General features: G+C 42.2%; 1 pseudogene across 1 annotated transcript in view; it reads left to right on the top strand.

The window, feature by feature from the left end:
• LOC146785611 (arylacetamide deacetylase-like) overlaps window positions 1–18,293 on the top strand; it is a 41,771-nt pseudogene that overhangs the window by 10,673 nt on the left and 12,805 nt on the right. The window contains exons 3-4 of the transcript XR_014970372.1: window positions 14,429–14,498; window positions 16,753–16,924. The product of XR_014970372.1 is annotated as an arylacetamide deacetylase-like (transcript). The remainder of the gene's footprint in view (window positions 1–14,428; window positions 14,499–16,752; window positions 16,925–18,293) is intronic.

The following is an 18,293-nucleotide window of genomic DNA, read 5'->3' as shown; positions in this document are numbered from 1 at the left end:
GCTTAGCACACACCCATGTGCTTGCCATGTATAGTCATGCACAGTAATTAGAAGCGAGTGGGGTTTTCAGGTTTAAGTCTGTAATGCAAATACATTCAGCATCACTAAGGCTGGTTGCCCCTGCTGGAGTGTAGGCAGTCACAGAGAATACACACGGTGGTGGTCTGAAAAAAAAACAGCTTGGACATGTGCATTTAAATAAATTTAAAAAAAAGGTTTCAGAATGTGTCAGTCTGTAAAAGTGATTTCAAATTGTAAAAAGAGATTTTCACTTGGCCCGAAAAAAAAAGAGCAGTAAGTGTGCTTTCAAATTGGCAAAGAAATTTCGTTTTGGCACTAATGTGAAAACATGACTCTGTGTGCATAGAAGAATTATAGGCAGAGATTTATTGCGTCTTGCTCTGGTGATTTCACAGTTGCAGTAGATGGAAAGGGGGAGCGAATTTTTGGGGGAAGAAGCAGAGGCTTAGCACACACCCATGTGCTTGCCATGTATAGTCATGCACAGTAATTAGAAGCGAGTGGGGTTTTCAGGTTTAAGTCTGTAATGCAAATACATTCAGCATCACTAAGGCTGGTTGCCCCTGCTGGAGTGTAGGCAGTCACAGAGAATACACACGGTGGTGGTCTGAAAAAAAAACAGCTTGGACATGTGCATTTAAATAAAATTAAAAAAAAGGTTTCAGAATGTGTCAGTCTGTAAAAGTGATTTCAAATTGTAAAAAGAGATTTTCACTTGGCCCGAAAAAAAAAGAGCAGTAAGTGTGCTTTCAAATTGGCAAAGAAATTTCGTTTTGGCACTAATGTGAAAACATGACTCTGTGTGCATGGAAGAATTATAGGCAGAGATTTATTGCGTCTTGCTCTGGTGATTTCACAGTTGCAGTAGATGGAAAGGGGGAGCGAATTTTTGGGGGAAGAAGCAGAGGCTTAGCACACACCCATGTGCTTGCCATGTATAGTCATGCACAGTAATTAGAAGCGAGTGGGGTTTTCAGGTTTAAGTCTGTAATGCAAATACATTCAGCATCACTAAGGCTGGTTGCCCCTGCTGGAGTGTAGGCAGTCACAGAGAATACACACGGTGGTGGTCTGAAAAAAAAACAGCTTGGACATGTGCATTTAAATAAATTTTAAAAAAAGGTTTCAGAATGTGTCAGTCTGTAAAAGTGATTTCAAATTGTAAAAAGAGATTTTCACTTGGCCCGAAAAAAAAAGAGCAGTAAGTGTGCTTTCAAATTGGCAAAGAAATTTCGTTTTGGCACTAATGTGAAAACATGACTCTGTGTGCATAGAAGAATTATAGGCAGAGATTTATTGCGTCTTGCTCTGGTGATTTCACAGTTGCAGTAGATGGAAAAGAGGAGCGAATTTTTGAGGGAAGAAGCAGAGGCTTAGCACACACCCATGTGCTTGCCATGTATAGTCATGCACAGTAATTAGAAGCGAGTGGGGTTTTCAGGTTTAAGTCTGTAATGCAAATACATTCAGCATCACTAAGGCTGGTTGCCCCTGCTGGAGTGTAGGCAGTCACAGAGAATACACACGGTGGTGGTCTGAAAAAAAAACAGCTTGGACATGTGCATTTAAATAAATTTAAAAAAAAGGTTTCAGAATGTGTCAGTCTGTAAAAGTGATTTCAAATTGTAAAAAGAGATTTTCACTTGGCCCGAAAAAAAAAGAGCAGTAAGTGTGCTTTCAAATTGGCAAAGAAATTTCGTTTTGGCACTAATGTGAAAACATGACTCTGTGTGCATAGAAGAATTATAGGCAGAGATTTATTGCGTCTTGCTCTGGTGATTTCACAGTTGCAGTAGATGGAAAGGGGGAGCGAATTTTTGGGGGAAGAAGCAGAGGCTTAGCACACACCCATGTCCTTGCCGTGTATAGTCATGCACAGTATTTACAAGCCAGTGGGGTTTTCAGGTTTAAGTCTGTAATGCAAATACATTCAGCATCACTAAGGCTGGTTGCCCCTGCTGGAGTGTAGGCAGTCACAGAGAATACACACGGTGGTGGTCTGAAAAAAAAACAGCTTGGACATGTGCATTTAAATAAATTTAAAAAAAAGGTTTCAGAATGTGTCAGTCTGTAAAAGTGATTTCAAATTGTAAAAAGAGATTTTCACTTGGCCCGAAAAAAAAAGAGCAGTAAGTGTGCTTTCAAATTGGCAAAGAAATTTCGTTTTGGCACTAATGTGAAAACATGACTCTGTGTGCATAGAAGAATTATAGGCAGAGATTTATTGCGTCTTGCTCTGGTGATTTCACAGTTGCAGTAGATGGAAAAGAGGAGCGAATTTTTGGGGGAAGAAGCAGAGGCTTAGCACACACCCATGTGCTTGCCATGTATAGTCATGCACAGTAATTAGAAGCGAGTGGGGTTTTCAGGTTTAAGTCTGTAATGCAAATACATTCAGCATCACTAAGGCTGGTTGCCCCTGCTGGAGTGTAGGCAGTCACAGAGAATACACACGGTGGTGGTCTGAAAAAAAAACAGCTTGGACATGTGCATTTAAATAAATTTAAAAAAAAGGTTTCAGAATGTGTCAGTCTGTAAAAGTGATTTCAAATTGTAAAAAGAGATTTTCATTTTAAAAACTATTTTTTAAAAAAACAAATGAATAAATATTTTTTTGAGTGAGTATGGTAAGTCAATAATAATAATTGTAGTCTCTCAAGGACCTTCTAATGTGATAAATGATTTTTAGTGTTTTTTTTAAAAAATAAAAAAAAAGGTACGCTTACCGTACGCGTACGGTAAAAAAAAATAAAAAAAAGTTTTTAAAAACATATGTAAAAAAAAGATGAAAGATAAGGTTGGCTCTTAAAAGAACCGTTGTGTTCATGCAGGGACAGAGGAAAGAAAGATTGGGAATATTAGACGGTACGACAAGTGTGCTGATCTATTTTACTGTTCACCAGGGAAACACTGGTCTCCCTATAAGTAATTAGATCGTGACAAGTGGCGCACCGTACTTCAACCCTCGCAAACCGAGGGTTAATTTCCAGAGGGCCAGCAAAAGGAGATTCTCCCCCCACAGATGAAGGGCTCACCTGACCTGCAGAAGAAGGAGTCTGCCCTGCAGGTGATGGTCCAGGCTGAGCTGCTGTGGATGTACTGGCTCGTCTTTCTGAAGAGTTACCTCCAAAAAGATGACCATGTGTCCTTCTGTGTACATCCTGGAGGTGTCTCTTCATGGTGTGATTCCCAAAGGAATACTTCCTGTTAGGATTACCTCTAGAAAGTACACGCTTACACAGCTTGCAAGTAACTAAGGGTGCATTCACCTTTTGCTGGCCTTCTGGAAAAGTAAAATAATCCCAAACATAAGAAGGCTTTACTTTCCTCGCTCTCTGCCTCAAGACAGTGCTGCTGGTGCTAGCCTCACTCTCAGAAGAGCTCTGCTGTTCTGCCATCGTATCCCAAAGACAAACCAGCTCCTTCTCCCAAGGGATCACAAGCAGAAATGAGGGGAATGGGTGTGGTGTAGGAGAGTTCTCGAACTGAAAGTAGTTTCAACCAATCAAAAGTTGTGTTTCATGATCACATGACCAACCGTACGCTTACGGTACGCTTACGGTACGCTTACGGCAAAAAGTACGCGTGCGCGTAAAAAAGACACGCGCTTGCGCGCATGCGCATAACAGTCACTCCCCGGCACTTCCGCGTAACGTGCGCGTGTTGCGTAAGCGCGCACGCGTCCCACGCGCAGTACGCGCGGCTACGCAAAGTACGTAACTATACGCAAGCAGCGTAGATAGATTACGGACGTTGCGTAAACCGTACGCTTACCGTGAGCTTACGGTACGCGTACTATAAAAAAAAAAAAAAAAAATCTGGAAATCAATTTTACATGTTTATTTTAAAAAATATATATAAAAAAAATATTTAAGGATTTTAAAAATTTAAGCATAGTCTTTATAAAAGATAAGAAAATTAAATTAAAAATATGTTTGAAAAAAATGAAGAATAAAAAAAAAAATAGCATTTAAAAAACCTTGCAAATTCACTGAAAAAACCATGGGTTTCACACACGTTATAGTTAGGAATTAGCATTTAAAAAACCTTGCAAATTCACTGAAAAAACCATGGGTTTCACACACGTTATAGTTAGGAATTAGCATTTAAAAAACCTTAGAAATTCACTGAAAAAACCATAGGTTTCACACACGTTATAGTTAGGAATTAGCATTTAAAAAACCTTAGAAATTCAGTGAAAAAACCATAGGTTTCACACATGTTATAGTTAGCTGGACATTTTACTCGTAAAAAACCAATGAAATTGCCCCGTTATAGTTAGTTCAGCTAACTATAACTCGCGCGCCCGCAATGCACTGCTGATGACGTCACATATTACATCACTCATGACATGGTCAGTGACATCACTCATGACATCACTGATGACATCTCAAATGACATCACTGATGACATCACTGATGACATCATCCTTGTGATAGAGTGGCAGACCTCCTCTCACCTTAATATAAGCTTTGATACACACATTCAAAAATAGAGACTAAAAATTTCAAAACAATGGACATACCAATACCAGTTACAACAACCTCTTCAGTAATTCTAAGATCCACATACACATCCACTCATTCACCAACAGTCCTATACAGTCACTCATACATGTACTCACTCATCATATGTACTCATACATCTATACATCCTGTTACACAATGCCACTCATCCATAGAGTTACTCACACACATAGTCACTCATGCTAATAAAGAATAAAACATACATTTACTTGCATATACAGTAATACACACACCACCATACTTACTTCTACGGAAACTTACACATACTTAGTCTTTTAAACAATCACTTATAGAAACACATACTTATTCATACAGGAACTCTTTCAATCTCTCCCTCTCACATATACTCACATATATACACCAATAGTCACATATACTAGTTTAAAACATATGTAGTTACTCCTGAAGACACTATTGAGACAGTCATTCACTCACTAACACACCCATACACACACTCATCCACCCATACAGTCCTGCACACATGCTGTCTTCAACACATACAAACAGTGAGTCACTCATTCATGCATCTATGCACTACGTAATACCCCCCACCGTACCATACAGACACTCAGACTGATACTCAAAAAAACAACTAATAACCTATATAGACACCCATGTAGCTACTCACCAACCCATGCAGCCACTTATACACAAAGTGAGAGATACACTTAATCAGTCAGTTACACAATCAATTTTTCAAAAACAAATCATCCATTTAGACACTTATATACCCATTTATTCTTCCATCGACCTTGAGATATACATATATAAAACATATTTAATTTTCAGAAAAACACACATTCACTGGATGATGTCATCAGTGATGTCATCAGTGATGTCATTTGAGATGTCATCAGTGATGTCATGAGTGATGTCACTGACCATGTCATGAGTGATGTAATATGTGACGTCATCAGCAGTGCATTGCGGGCGCGCGAGTTATAGTTAGCTGAACTAACTATAACGGGGCAATTTCATTGGTTTTTTACGAGTAAAATGTCCAGCTAACTATAACATGTGTGAAACCTATGGTTTTTTCACTGAATTTCTAAGGTTTTTTAAATGCTAATTCCTAACTATAACGTGTGTGAAACCTATGGTTTTTTCAGTGATATATATATATATATTATCTACTGGCGGTCGCTAGTAGATAGTTATAGTTAGGACCGTGTTTCCATAGGAAATCCGCAACATTCTATTTGGAATAACTTTGGCGCCGGTTGACGAATCCTCGCGAAATTTTCAAAATAGGTGGGGCGCTCCGCTCCGCTCCGCTCCTACCCTGAAAGTCTCGGGGGGATTCGTCAAGCAGGGGCTGAGAAAAAAGGGGGGTCCCAAAACACGTTTTTCCCATGCAATTTTCCATAGGGACCTTTAGTCCAAGGTACAGCCCGAACGGCTGAACAAAATTACTTGAAATTTGGCAGAGAGGTAGTCCTCAGGTCAGGGATGTGTCTTTTGCAGGTCTGGTGTCAATCTGTTCAGTAGTTCCTGAGAACATCAAAAGTAAAATCATATATATATGTGGGCGGAGCCTAACCACACATCTCATCCTGAGATCTGATTGGCTGTCAGCACTTCATCCAAGAAGTGTTGGCAGCCATCTTGGGACCAATATACATGATAGCACCTCATTAAAAAAGCATTGCAGTTAATAGAAGGTTTTAAGACTTTAGTTACATTATAAATCATTTGTTGATGGTACCATACTCATTTTAGGAATTGTGGTATGTTCTAAGGTGATTTCACCATGTGAAAAAGCCTTCTGCTGGGATATCATGATTGAGAGAAAAATATTTTCTCATGCTTTTCCCACAGAGGTTTGGAAGGTGATCTATAAGCTAAACTGAGAGCTTATTTTCTGTAAATTCACATTATCTTTCTCAGTCATGTGAGAATGAAGTCTGACATTCTCAGTAAAACATGTACATCCAACAAGGGCAGAGACTGTCAGTTGACTCCTTTGTGTTCTACTGCAGCTTCCCAGAGTGTTCCAAAGAACAACTAGAGCGCTAACAGTCCTACTTATGATAAACGTATGGCACACCTGAAGCCATCTTGCTTGTATTAAAGTGGTAACTCTTAAAACATTTAATTTAAAAAGGAACAAAATGAGGGGGTCCATTTTTCCATAAAAAGTATGATTAGTGCTGCAGAAAGAAAAATTAGGGCACATTTTAAGTGACTTCTCAAATCCTCTTCTATTTCATTAAAAAATTCTGACATGCAGACTGAAACATGCACTTTCAATAACAGCAGCAGTTTTCCCTGGTGAGCAGTAGCTTTACTACAGTGATATAATGAGCAAAAAGAGTGCTAACATTATGAATTTATGGCAAATGTGTGACACATCTGAATGCCTTTGGAATCAAAGTAAAAAACTGAAAGTATTTCCTACTGAGGAGACTGCAGTAAATGAGGAAACTTCACAACAAATAATTCTGCCAAGATGGCCACCAGAGACAAAAGTGCCCAAATGTAGCCCAAATATCACCCAGATGTAGCCCAAGTATAGCCCAATGACAGAATGTCCCAGAGTGTTCTTAAAAACAACTAGAGCGCTTACTGTCTTCATTATGACAAAAGTATGGCACACCTGAAGCCATCTTGATTGGAATAAACTGGTAACACTTAAAACATTTAATTTAAAAAGGAACACAATGAGGGGGTTAATTTTGCCATAGAAATTATGATTAATGCTGAAGAAAGAAAATGAGGGCACATTTTGAGTGACTTCTCAAATCCTCTTCTATTTCATTAAAAAATTCTGACATGCAGACTGAAACATGCACTTTTAATACCAGGAGCAGACTTCCATGGTGAACAGTAGTTTTACTACAGTGATCTAATGAGCAACTAGAGTGCTAACATTCAGAATTTATGGCAAATGTGTGACATATCTGAATACCTTCATGATGGAATCAAAGTAAAAAACTGAAAGCATTTCCTACTGAGGAGACTGCAGTACATGAGGAAATTAGGAAACTTCATAAAAAATAAATCTCCCAAGATGGCCACCGGAGACAAAAGAGCCCAAATGTAGCCCAAAATCACCCAGATGTAGCCCAAATATAGCCCAATGACAGAAGTGTGCAAAACACTTATTATTTTGGGTTTTTGCAGTGTTATATAGTGCAGACTTGTCAGGTATTGGAGTGCTTTACATGAGCATTGGTTACATCACACAAGAACAAATTCATTTTGGTTGTAGACATGGGGAGACTAAGTGATTTGACCAGAATCACAGAATGTCGAGCTGAAGCAGAAACGCCAACCTGGTTCCCCAGTTGCAAAGTCTGCAGTTCTGGAAGTAACACCACATCCTCTCCCCTAATTGCAACATTTAATCAAGTGGTCAACTGGATAAAAAAACATAAAGGTAACAAATAATTTAAAAGTGCTTTCTCGCTATTTGAAAACTCAGAAAATATGTCCTTATTTTAGACTTTTAGAGCACTAACCATAATTTTGATGCCAATAAGACCCTCTCATATATGTAATTTCTAAAGGGAATACTCTAGGTATTACAGTTTTGATTGCATCAAGATGACGTCAGCCGTTCCAAACTTTTGTAATAAATATAGAATGTTAGCAATCTAGTTGTTCATTGGGATACTGTTGAGAGGCAGAGGCCAGGGGCACGGACTCTGAAAATTGAAGGCAGGTAGGAGAGTGCAGAGGCAACAATTTGACTACACTGGGCAGGCAGGAAGGGCAGTGGCAGCACAACAGACTATGGAGGGCAGTGGAAAGGGGGGCAGGGGCAACAAACCAACAATACAGGACTGGCAAGAGAGGCTGTGGCAAAATAATAGGCCATTGTGGGCAGAAGGAAGAGGCAGTGGTAGTACAACCATACATGCCAACAGACCCGATTCAGCCAGGAAACGTCCAATGTTTTTAAGCTCAAATGGGCTTTATTTTATCTGTCTCCTGTCTACAATCTCCTCTTTTTCAATGTAACTCAAAGGGGAAAATCAATACCCCAGTTTTTTTTCTAAATCTCCCTCTTACCAAGTTCAAAATATTCGCAAGTATGGTACATAAGGTCATGGTAGGCAGGAGGAAGTGGGGTAGGGACATGGACTCGGATAACAGAGGACAGGAGGGACATGGAGAAGTGCACCAAACTGACCCTACAGGGCAGGCATCAGGGTTTGCAGCAGCACAACACACCACACAGGGCATGCCAGACGGGAGTGCAGCCCAACAATCCATAGAAAGCAATAGGGAGGGGACAGCACCATGCACATGGACAGCAGAGAACAATGGGGAAAGAGGCAATGGTATCTAGCTGACCATAATGGACAGACAGGAGAGAAATCTGCAGCATAACAGACCATAAAGGGCAGGAGGGATGGATCAGGGGCATTACAATGGAACAGACAAGCCAGGAGGGAGGGAATAGGGGTCTGCACATGGAAAAAGAGGGCTGGGGGCAAGGTGGCAGCGCAGGAGCAGCAAGATGACCATGGAGGTCAGGCAGGATGGGCACTAGAAACAAGACACACCATCGAGAGCAACAATGAGACTATGATGGCATACACACAGACCATGGAGGGAAGGTGGGATGGGGTCAGGGGCATCTAGCTGACCACACAGGGAAGGTGGGAGGGGCCATGGCAGCACAGAAGACCATGCATGGCAAGCGGGAGGGTTAGTGGCAGCACAATGGCTATGATGGGCAAGAAGGAGGGTGCAGGGGCATGCACAAAGGACCATGGAGGATAGAAGGGAGGGTCAGGACCTGGGCACAGACAAGAGAGTTCAGGGGAAGGGGCCTCACAACACACCGCACTGGGCAGGCAGGAGGAGCAGTTGCAGCACAACAGACCAGGGAGGGCAGAAGGGTGTGGCAGTAAAATGGACCATGGAGGAAAGGAGGAAGGGGATAGGGGCATGGCATGTGGACAGGCAAGGTGGAGGTGGCTGGGACAGGTTACAGTCATCTGACAATGCTAGGCAGGTGGGAGGGGAGTGGCAGCTCAACAGAACACTCAGAGTAGATAGGAGTGGCAGGTCCAGGGAACATGGTGGGCAAAAAGGATGGAGCAGGGGCATGCACAAAGACATCGGAGGGCAGGGGGAAGGAGACTAGGGGCAGCAAGTTAAGCACATAGGCTAAGCAGGAGGTCAATGCTGGGCCATAGAATTGGGCAATGGAGGGCAGGATGAGTGGACTGGTACATCATGCTAAATGGAGGGCAGTGGCAGCACATCAGACCATGCATGGCAGGAGGGAGGAGGCTAGTCCATGGATTCAGACAACAGAGGATAGGGAGGAGGTGGATGGGGCAGCAAGCTAACTGTTCAGAGAAGGTGGGTATTAGGAACTTTATTGTTTTTAAAATGTGTGTCTATGCGAACTACTTAATATATGAACAAGTATGCAGCATAATCTCACTTTTATTCAGGAAGAAGAGGACGTTTGTGACTGTGACTCTGGGCTCACTTGGCAGAAACATCCCCTGACCCTCCACCCCCCATCGCAAAATGTAATGCCCGTGAAAAGGGTAGGTGGACGCAGTGTTATATAGAACATAGTCCTGAGAGCACGATTGAAAATGAAACTAGATATAGTATATGGTATAAACTATGCACCAAAAAGTGTGATATAAGATGAACCGGGGCGTGAAATATAATATGCAATACATTGTGCGCAATGACAGATTCATTGGAGAGCACGAGATAGCCCAGGCACTAGCGCGTGCTATGCGATATGCGCCTTGGAGTGTAATATGCACAGGGCAGTGTTGTGTAACCTAACTAGTCTCTAAAGTTGTAATATAAAATATGTGCTGGGGAGTGTAACGTTGCATATGTACTGTGACAAAGATATGGATCCCAGATTGTAATATGTATGGCATAGCACTGTGCGTTATAACATAGGCATCGAGGAAGGCACGTTAGCTGGGGCAATATAACCCGTGTGAAGGCAAGTGTGGCATTACATATTCACGGGGTGGTGTTACAGTGCACATGGGATAGAGAGTGTCATAGCATACGCACTAGCTCGTGGAATACAACACAGAGGTTTGAGGCACTCGGCGGATACTGGTGGGTGTAACACAGCATTGGGCTCAGCCAGGAGCACGCTGTGACTCTCAAGTGAGGTTCATCTCCTTTCCAGAGAGTAAAATAAAAAGTATTACACATCCGGCGGTGGATGTGTGTTTTATTAACCGTGAGGGGGGTTTCTTGCATAGTTTGGTCGAATTTTTATCGAATCCCCTTTGAATGGCTTGGTGTGCGTGTATATTAAATGTGCCCGTCAATAGCTACCCATGTTTGTATAAATAAAAAACAAGGGTGTCTACTTGGAGAGTACCCACCAGCGGGGGAGCCAGGATTAGGCAGGGTAGGGCGTCAGACGCGTCAGAGCTTCACTAGCGGTGTAAATACATTCCATGTGGATTCATTCTATGCAAAGTCGCCTTTTAATGAATATCACGGAAATCGTCATGGTGATAGGTACATACGGTTTGTCCAGCATGTCCTAGGTGTTTCTATAAATATATATTTTTTTAAAATAATAAAAAACAAAGGCCCGCTCAGGGGGATGGGGTCCCCGGGGCCATAAGTGGCCTGAGGAGGGGGGCAACGCAGCCCCCCCCTAAAGAATCTTTTTTTTAAAAAGGCCTTGACGGGGGTTGGGGTCCCCGGGGCCGATTGAGGCCATCTTTATTGTTTTTAAACAAAAAAAATTAGGGTGCAGGCCCTGGGGGATGGGGCACCCAGGACAAGTAAATTAGAAAAAGAAGGGGGGCCACACAGCCCTCCTTCTTAAAAAAATAAAATAAATAAAAGACCGGCATCGCGCTGGAGGCCATGCCCCCTCCTTGCAGCACTCTGCAAACGTGTCCCCTTCAATACTGAGGGTCCCTGAGGGCCAACTAGCCCAACAGGTATCTCCAGTATGCGCCAGGGAGCTGCGTTGCAGACAGGTGTTCTGAGGCCATGCCCCTTTTTACACCTCTATGCAATGCAGCTCTGTGGCGCTTACTGGAGGTACCTAGTGGGCTAGTTTGACCCTTGGGACCCTAAGGATTCAAGGGGACTTAATCTCTCAACTTAGAATGGCCACAGGGCGTGTTTACACAGTGGTGAAGGGAGGAGATGGGGCCTGAGGTGACGTGTGCAAACACGCCCTGTGGTGCGTTTTAAGTTGGGGAAATAATTCCCTTTCAATCCTGAGGGACCCTGGTGGCCAACTAGCCCACCAGGTGCTTCCAGTAAGCGCCACTGCTCTGCGTTGCAGAGAGGTGGTGCAGGTCGTGCCCCTTTTTACACCTCTCTGCAATGGCGCTTACTGGACATACCTAGTGGGCTATTTTGCCCCTAGGGATCCTCAGGATTCAAGGGGACTTAATCTCCCAACTTAAAAAACGGCCACAGGGCGTGTTTACACTGTGAGGAAGGGAGGGGACGGGGCCTGAGGTGACGTGTGCAAACACGCCCTATGGCGCGTTTTAAGGTGGGGAAACAATTCCCCTTCAATCCTAAGGGCCCCTGGGGGCTAACTAGCCCACCAGGTGCTTCCAGTAAGCGCCACTGAGCTGCGTTGCAGAGAGGTGGTCCAGGCCGTGCCACTTTTCACACCTCTCTGCAACGCAGCTCTGTGGCGCTTACTGGAGGTACCTAGTGGGCTAGTTGGACCCTAGGGACCCTCAGGATTCAAATGAACTTAATCTCCCAACTAAGAACGGCCACAGGGCATGTTTACACAGTGGTGAAGGGAGGGAACGGGCCTGAGTTAACGTGTGCAAACAAGCCCTGCGGCGCGTTTTAAGTTGGGGAAATAATTCCCCTTCAATCCTGAGGGACCCTGGGGGCCAACTAGCCCACCAGGTGCTTCCAGTAAGCGCCACTGCGCTGTGTTGCAGAGAGGTGGTCTAGGCCGTGCCCCTTTTTACATCTCTCTGCAACGCAGCTCTGTGGCACTTACTGGAGGTACCAAGTGGTCTAGTTGAACCCTAGGGACCCTCAGGATTCAAGGGGACTTAATCTCCCAACTTAAAACGGCCACAGGGCGTGTTTACACAGTGGGGAAGTGAGGGGGCGGGGCCTGAGGTGGCGTGTGCAAACACACCCTGTGGCGCGTTTTAAGAGGTAGTTTTAATCCCCTGCCCTATTATATACTAGGGGCATACAGAGGAGGTCATGCTGATCACAGGGGGACCCCAACGCATAGTGTTCCCTAGTGTATGTAGGTGTTTTCTCTGTTCTGAGTGTCTTTTGACATAGCACTGCCTCTAGGACTGGTTAGTCAGACTCAGTTACCACCAGTATCCGTCTGTAAAAGTTGAGGGTACAGGATGATTTTGCAACAAGGCTTCTTTCTGCTCTTCTGTTTGTTCTTTCTGCATGTTATCCTTCTTCCTGCACTTTTCTTCGTCTTTGAGGACTTCTGTTGCTTCTTTTTGCATTTTTTTTTTCTTTCTGTGCGCTTTTTCTTCTTTCTTCACATGTCCTATCTCTGTAGGCATAGTTATAAATTAGCATTTAAAAAACCTTTGAAATTCACTGAAAAAACCATAGGTTTCAGGCACATTATAGTTAGGAATTAGCATTTAAAAAACCTTAGAAATTCACTGAAAAAACCATAGGTTTCAGGGGCGTTATAGTTAGCTGGACTTTTCACTCGTACAAAACCATTGAAATTCCCAAGTTATACTTAGTTGAGCTAACTATAACTCGCGCGCCCGCAATGCACTGCTGATGACGTCACATATTACATCACTCATGACATGGTCAGTGACATCACTCATGACATCACTGATGACATCTCATAGCGCTGGGAGGCCTCAGGGTAGCCATCGCGCTTTATAAATCTCATTTCATTCATTCATTCATTCATATATAAGCTCTTCTAAACAAACGCGGACCAGAATGGCAAAAAGAACTTCATTGTGACATCTCTCCAGCATCTTTGTTAAATATTACAAAAATTAGGGTTAAAATGCAAATTGTCTTTGTGCAGCAAAACACTTAAAGGGGACAAATAGGTCATAGGAAAAAAGGGAGAAGCAGGGCAGTGACTTCTGAAAATGAAAATTCTAAAAGACATCTCAGCCCATATTTTTGTGGATTGTGCCCAGTTGTCAGTATGCTGTGATGATAAAGCTGCAAGAATAAGTCTAACAACTTCTCACCAAATACAACCACTCCAAAAATGTGTTACATTCAATGACGGCTTTAAATTGGCTGGATTAGAAAAACAGCAGAACATGTGGAGGACAAAAGGTCTAATAGCTGCAAAAAACATGATAATCAAACCTAAAATATAAACATTGACGTTCAAAATATCTGTGCTAGAGCAAATAATACAGTTCAGGTGTGAAGACGTATACAATATATTCAAATGTGGAGGCCAACTATGGATTTGTATGTTAAATTCTTTTTTATACAGTTTTGAACCTTAGGTGGTCTGTTTGTCTAATCCTGCCCTATATAGTGTCCATAACATATTCAACATTCTCAGATTTTGTATTTTTTTACCATTTTTACATTTAAGTCCACATGTCATGGACACACAAAAAATCGATATAGTTTATGGACGAGAAGAATGAATAAACCAGGACGTCGGAGAGGAAACTACAAACAAAAGCAGGTCAGTAATCAGAAGCTTTGTGTGACTACACTCTTGAAAAGAAAAAATATGGACACACCCATAATATTTCGACTATTTAACTGTGTCTGGTTTATATATCTCTTACTTTATAAAACTGTATACTTCTCTTAAGTCACAATGAAGTTTATAACTTAAAAAAGCAATATTGAAATTATCTTTATATATAGGCATCTTTTCGAAGTTGTGCGCCATTGTTTTAAGCACCTTCTAGATAAGCATTTTTCTAGCGATTTACCTTATTGAATTGCAGACACGAAGCTGTACGATCTTCTCGCGAGATGGGTTGCGCACAGGCTGAACGCAGTTGTTGTGTCAGTTGAGTAAGTATTTTGCTTTTAATGTTTTCAAAATGTGTACTTGTGTTTTATTATTAGACCAACTGTGACTTTCCAATTAATGATTTAAACATGTGACTTGTGTACTGCACTCATTATTAAAATGTGCCCTTTCAAGAAAATGAAATAAAGTAATATTTAACACTTCATAGACAGGCAGGGCTCGAGCTGAGGGTAGACGCAGGTATGAGGATACGTCACATATGTGATAAATAAGAAAGCATCCCATCGACTGCCAAATACTGAGTTGGTAAAAATGTTGGTATTTCTGATTTGAGTAGTAATGTTAGGCACCTATGTGTGATACACACTGAATTATCTTGACCCTAATCTGCCGCCATACGATTCCCTTCCAGGCTTTTAATTGAATTAAATCCTATTATAACAAATATTCGCAGATTATGGTTTTGATGTGTTAATACATGCATATATATTGCATGTATGCACAAATACTATTTGCATACAATGGCACATTAAAGGCTTTATTAGCTTTGCCACTTCTAGGCTCCCAAGAGTGAGCTGTACAAGCCAGCAGTACCAAAGGCTTTCAGTGGGCGTACTTAGAGTGAGCAGTAGAAGCCTGCAATGCAATTACTCAGTGTCAGGGGCGGCTCCTCCATGTGGGCGGAGGAGCGTCGCCCCACTTCTTTCTCACAGTGCGAGAAGCAGAAACATAATATGGTATTATAAATACCATTTTATGTTTCTGCTTCTCGCACTGCTAGAAAGCAGAAGGGTTTGGTTGGGGGCAGGCGGGTGTGTGGTCCTGCTCTAGGGCAGGGGAGGAGTGCCTCGCCCACTCTGAGGGCGCTGACTGTTTGCCGACCAAACCAGTCATACACACTCTGCCTTGCAGCCTAAATGAAGAAAATAGCTTCCCCATAGACGCCTGTGTGGTCGGCATCCCAACCAATCACAATGCTGCCATTGCAGCATTGTGATTGGCTTAGGGGAGGGGAGGGAGGCTGCCTGCTTCCTGTGAGGAGCAGAGAAGTAGAGACGACGCAGGACCGGATCAGGTGGGCGAAGGTGAGTTAACTATTTTTTACATTAAAATTAAACCTCCCCCTACTGCGTGACCCTCTCCTCATGCAACCCCCATCTGTGAGTCATGCCGGCAGTGACTGCTCAGTGCCCCAAGATTTTTTTTAAAGAGAGACTATAATCTATTGTAGTTTATTGCAGTGGCCCCAGAAAGTAACTGTGCAGTAAGTTTACACCTAGTGGATATTGCCAATGTTGTTTTCCCTGTCCATATTTGCCATTTCTCACATGGGAGACATGGAAGGAAAACTCTGCCTCAAGTGTCCTGACCTAGAAAGCGTGAGCATTCTGATCTATAAAAACTAGTGAACGTGCGTGGATGGACCACTGCGTATAATTGACTGCTAGTATAACTTCTGAATATTTTCAAGTCAAGTTTCAAAGCTTTATTCGACAGCATGTCATAAAAGCAAGTAAACATCCTAACAATATCATAAGTACTATGTTCAAATACAGTGTGTAATTTTAAAAATACATTAAATCATGATGCTGGCGAATAATTTTAAAAAGACAACATCAATAATTAAAACCTATTTAAAAAAATAAAAATAAAAAAATAATAAGATCTTAATATTTAAAATTAATCAAACATCATTTGGTGACAAAAATTCATTGGCCAGCTTCTAGAAATTTTAGGGTGCGAGAGCGTATTATCCATGCCCACCCTAAAAATTTTGCAACAGCAATAGCCAGACAAGGAGTGCAATCAGAATATTCTGAATATTTTCATATGCTCAACCTAAATTATGTGAATAAAGCTTCAAGAACAGTCTCCATGGATTTTTGTGATCATTCCAATCCTATTGTTTAATAGTGAACATAACTCCTTGGCCCAAGCAAGCACCTCTAAATTAACTACTCTAGTAAGGATCTGTTGCAACTCAGGGTCCAGTTTGTGCCTCCATATGTGAAGATAGGCAGCACAGTAGTTTCAACTGAAGATACTTCTTGGTAAGTAGGAATCAGAGAGCTAATTCAAGTGTGTAAAAAGGATGAATGTGTTTAGTAGATGGTAGTTGACAGGGTACCTTGCTACACCATGCTGGGGCTGAGGATCGGAGAAAGTATAAGACACATGAATTTCTGTAATCTATTACATCATTTGAACCTGGGGTTCTATAACCACGCAAGGAACCATGTGGTATCTGGTCGTTTACTAAAGAGATTCAATTAACACGTTTTTTTTCTCACGCAGCTACAGGCTAGTGCCCGCTAATCATTTTCCAGCTCCATTCGAGGATGCATATGCTGCTACAAAGTATTTTCTACAAAAAGGAATTCTTTACCTGTACAATGTTGATCCAGAAAGAGTTTGTGTGTCAGGGGACAGTGCTTGTGGAAACTTGGCTGCAGCTGTGACACAGCAGGTATGAGATTGTCACTTGTACGTGAAAATTATTTATGTTGTAATAGAGTCAATTATACACTGCGAGAACTGACCTGGTTTGCGACAATATGTACCCTCATTTTGTGTACCGGGTGCCAATTAAAACTGTTCCCAGTGCTTTAAATGGGAAGGCACTGTCCTGTTCTGAGTACCTGCACTTCTTCAACTTCAAATGGAGAGGACTGTCACTTCTCAGCACTACTGCAATATATTTATTGGGAAAGCACCAGCACTTTTACATTTTCATTTTAAGCACTCACTGTTCCTAACAACAGAGGCACAATGATGTCCCCAATAACATTAGCTAACTCCTTGACTGAACTCAAGGGAAAAAACTAAAGTCCTCATTAGAAGAAATGTGACAATTCGATTTGGCCATAAATGTAGTTTATGGTGGCCAAATCAGTATTACAAGCTTGATGGAATATTGCACATCTGAGGATCTCCCCTGTAGAGACACAATTTCCAGTGTAATTCCCAGTTCTCGTATCCAATATACCAGACACCTATGCTCAGTCGGAATACTACTTGCACAAATCCATCGACCGCGCAGAACCAGATCCACTTCTTGTTTTTCTTCTGCCTCTATTCCAAAGCCTGGATGAAACTGCCTCAGCACATCAGAGCCCTCTACTCAGTTCTTCTGCAAGAAACTGAATATAAGGCTCTTTGATTGGCCTTGGCCCAGGCTTGGCCCATGCTCTTCCTGCTTTCAACACTAAGATACCCTCCTGGGCGAGTTGTGCTCTCTACAAATACACATAACATTACATAACAGAGACGCATAGTTTCCAGACATTCTGCACCTCAGATTTTCCACATCCCTTCATATTGGAATTTATGTATGCTTGGTTACCAAGGTGGTATGATCGCTTAAGAGTTGCATATGTGGTGGAAGGAGCACCATAGAGAAACAAAGCAGTGGTGAGCTCACAAATGTGTGATGTTCACCAGGTATTTTCCCAACAACTAGGTATTTAGGGCACTTCCTAAAGACACTCTCAGTGATGGTTGTGGCCACAAACTGCACCCCCTACTTACAGAGAACTTTAGGAACACACAGTAGAGGTAGGTTGCATTGTACACGACTCAAGACTCATGACAATTTCTTTGCATTTTGCAGGCACACCACTGGCCTGTCTTTGGAATGTGGCACAGACTCCACCCTACTGAGAAGTGCAGCCTTTGACCACACATCTATATACACAACCTTTTTGGTTGTACACACTTAATACTTCTTGAAGGATCTCTGTGCCCGGGCACCTGTATCACTGTTATAGAGCAGATGCATGGGCAAACATAACCCTCATTGTCATGTGTGTTCACCTTCGATAAAAAATAGAACACCC

Source organism: Triturus cristatus, chromosome 11 (assembly GCF_964204655.1).
Source record: "Triturus cristatus chromosome 11, aTriCri1.1, whole genome shotgun sequence".
Classification (NCBI taxonomy): Eukaryota; Metazoa; Chordata; class Amphibia; order Caudata; family Salamandridae; genus Triturus; species Triturus cristatus.
This window is presented reverse-complemented; position numbering and strand designations above follow the sequence as displayed.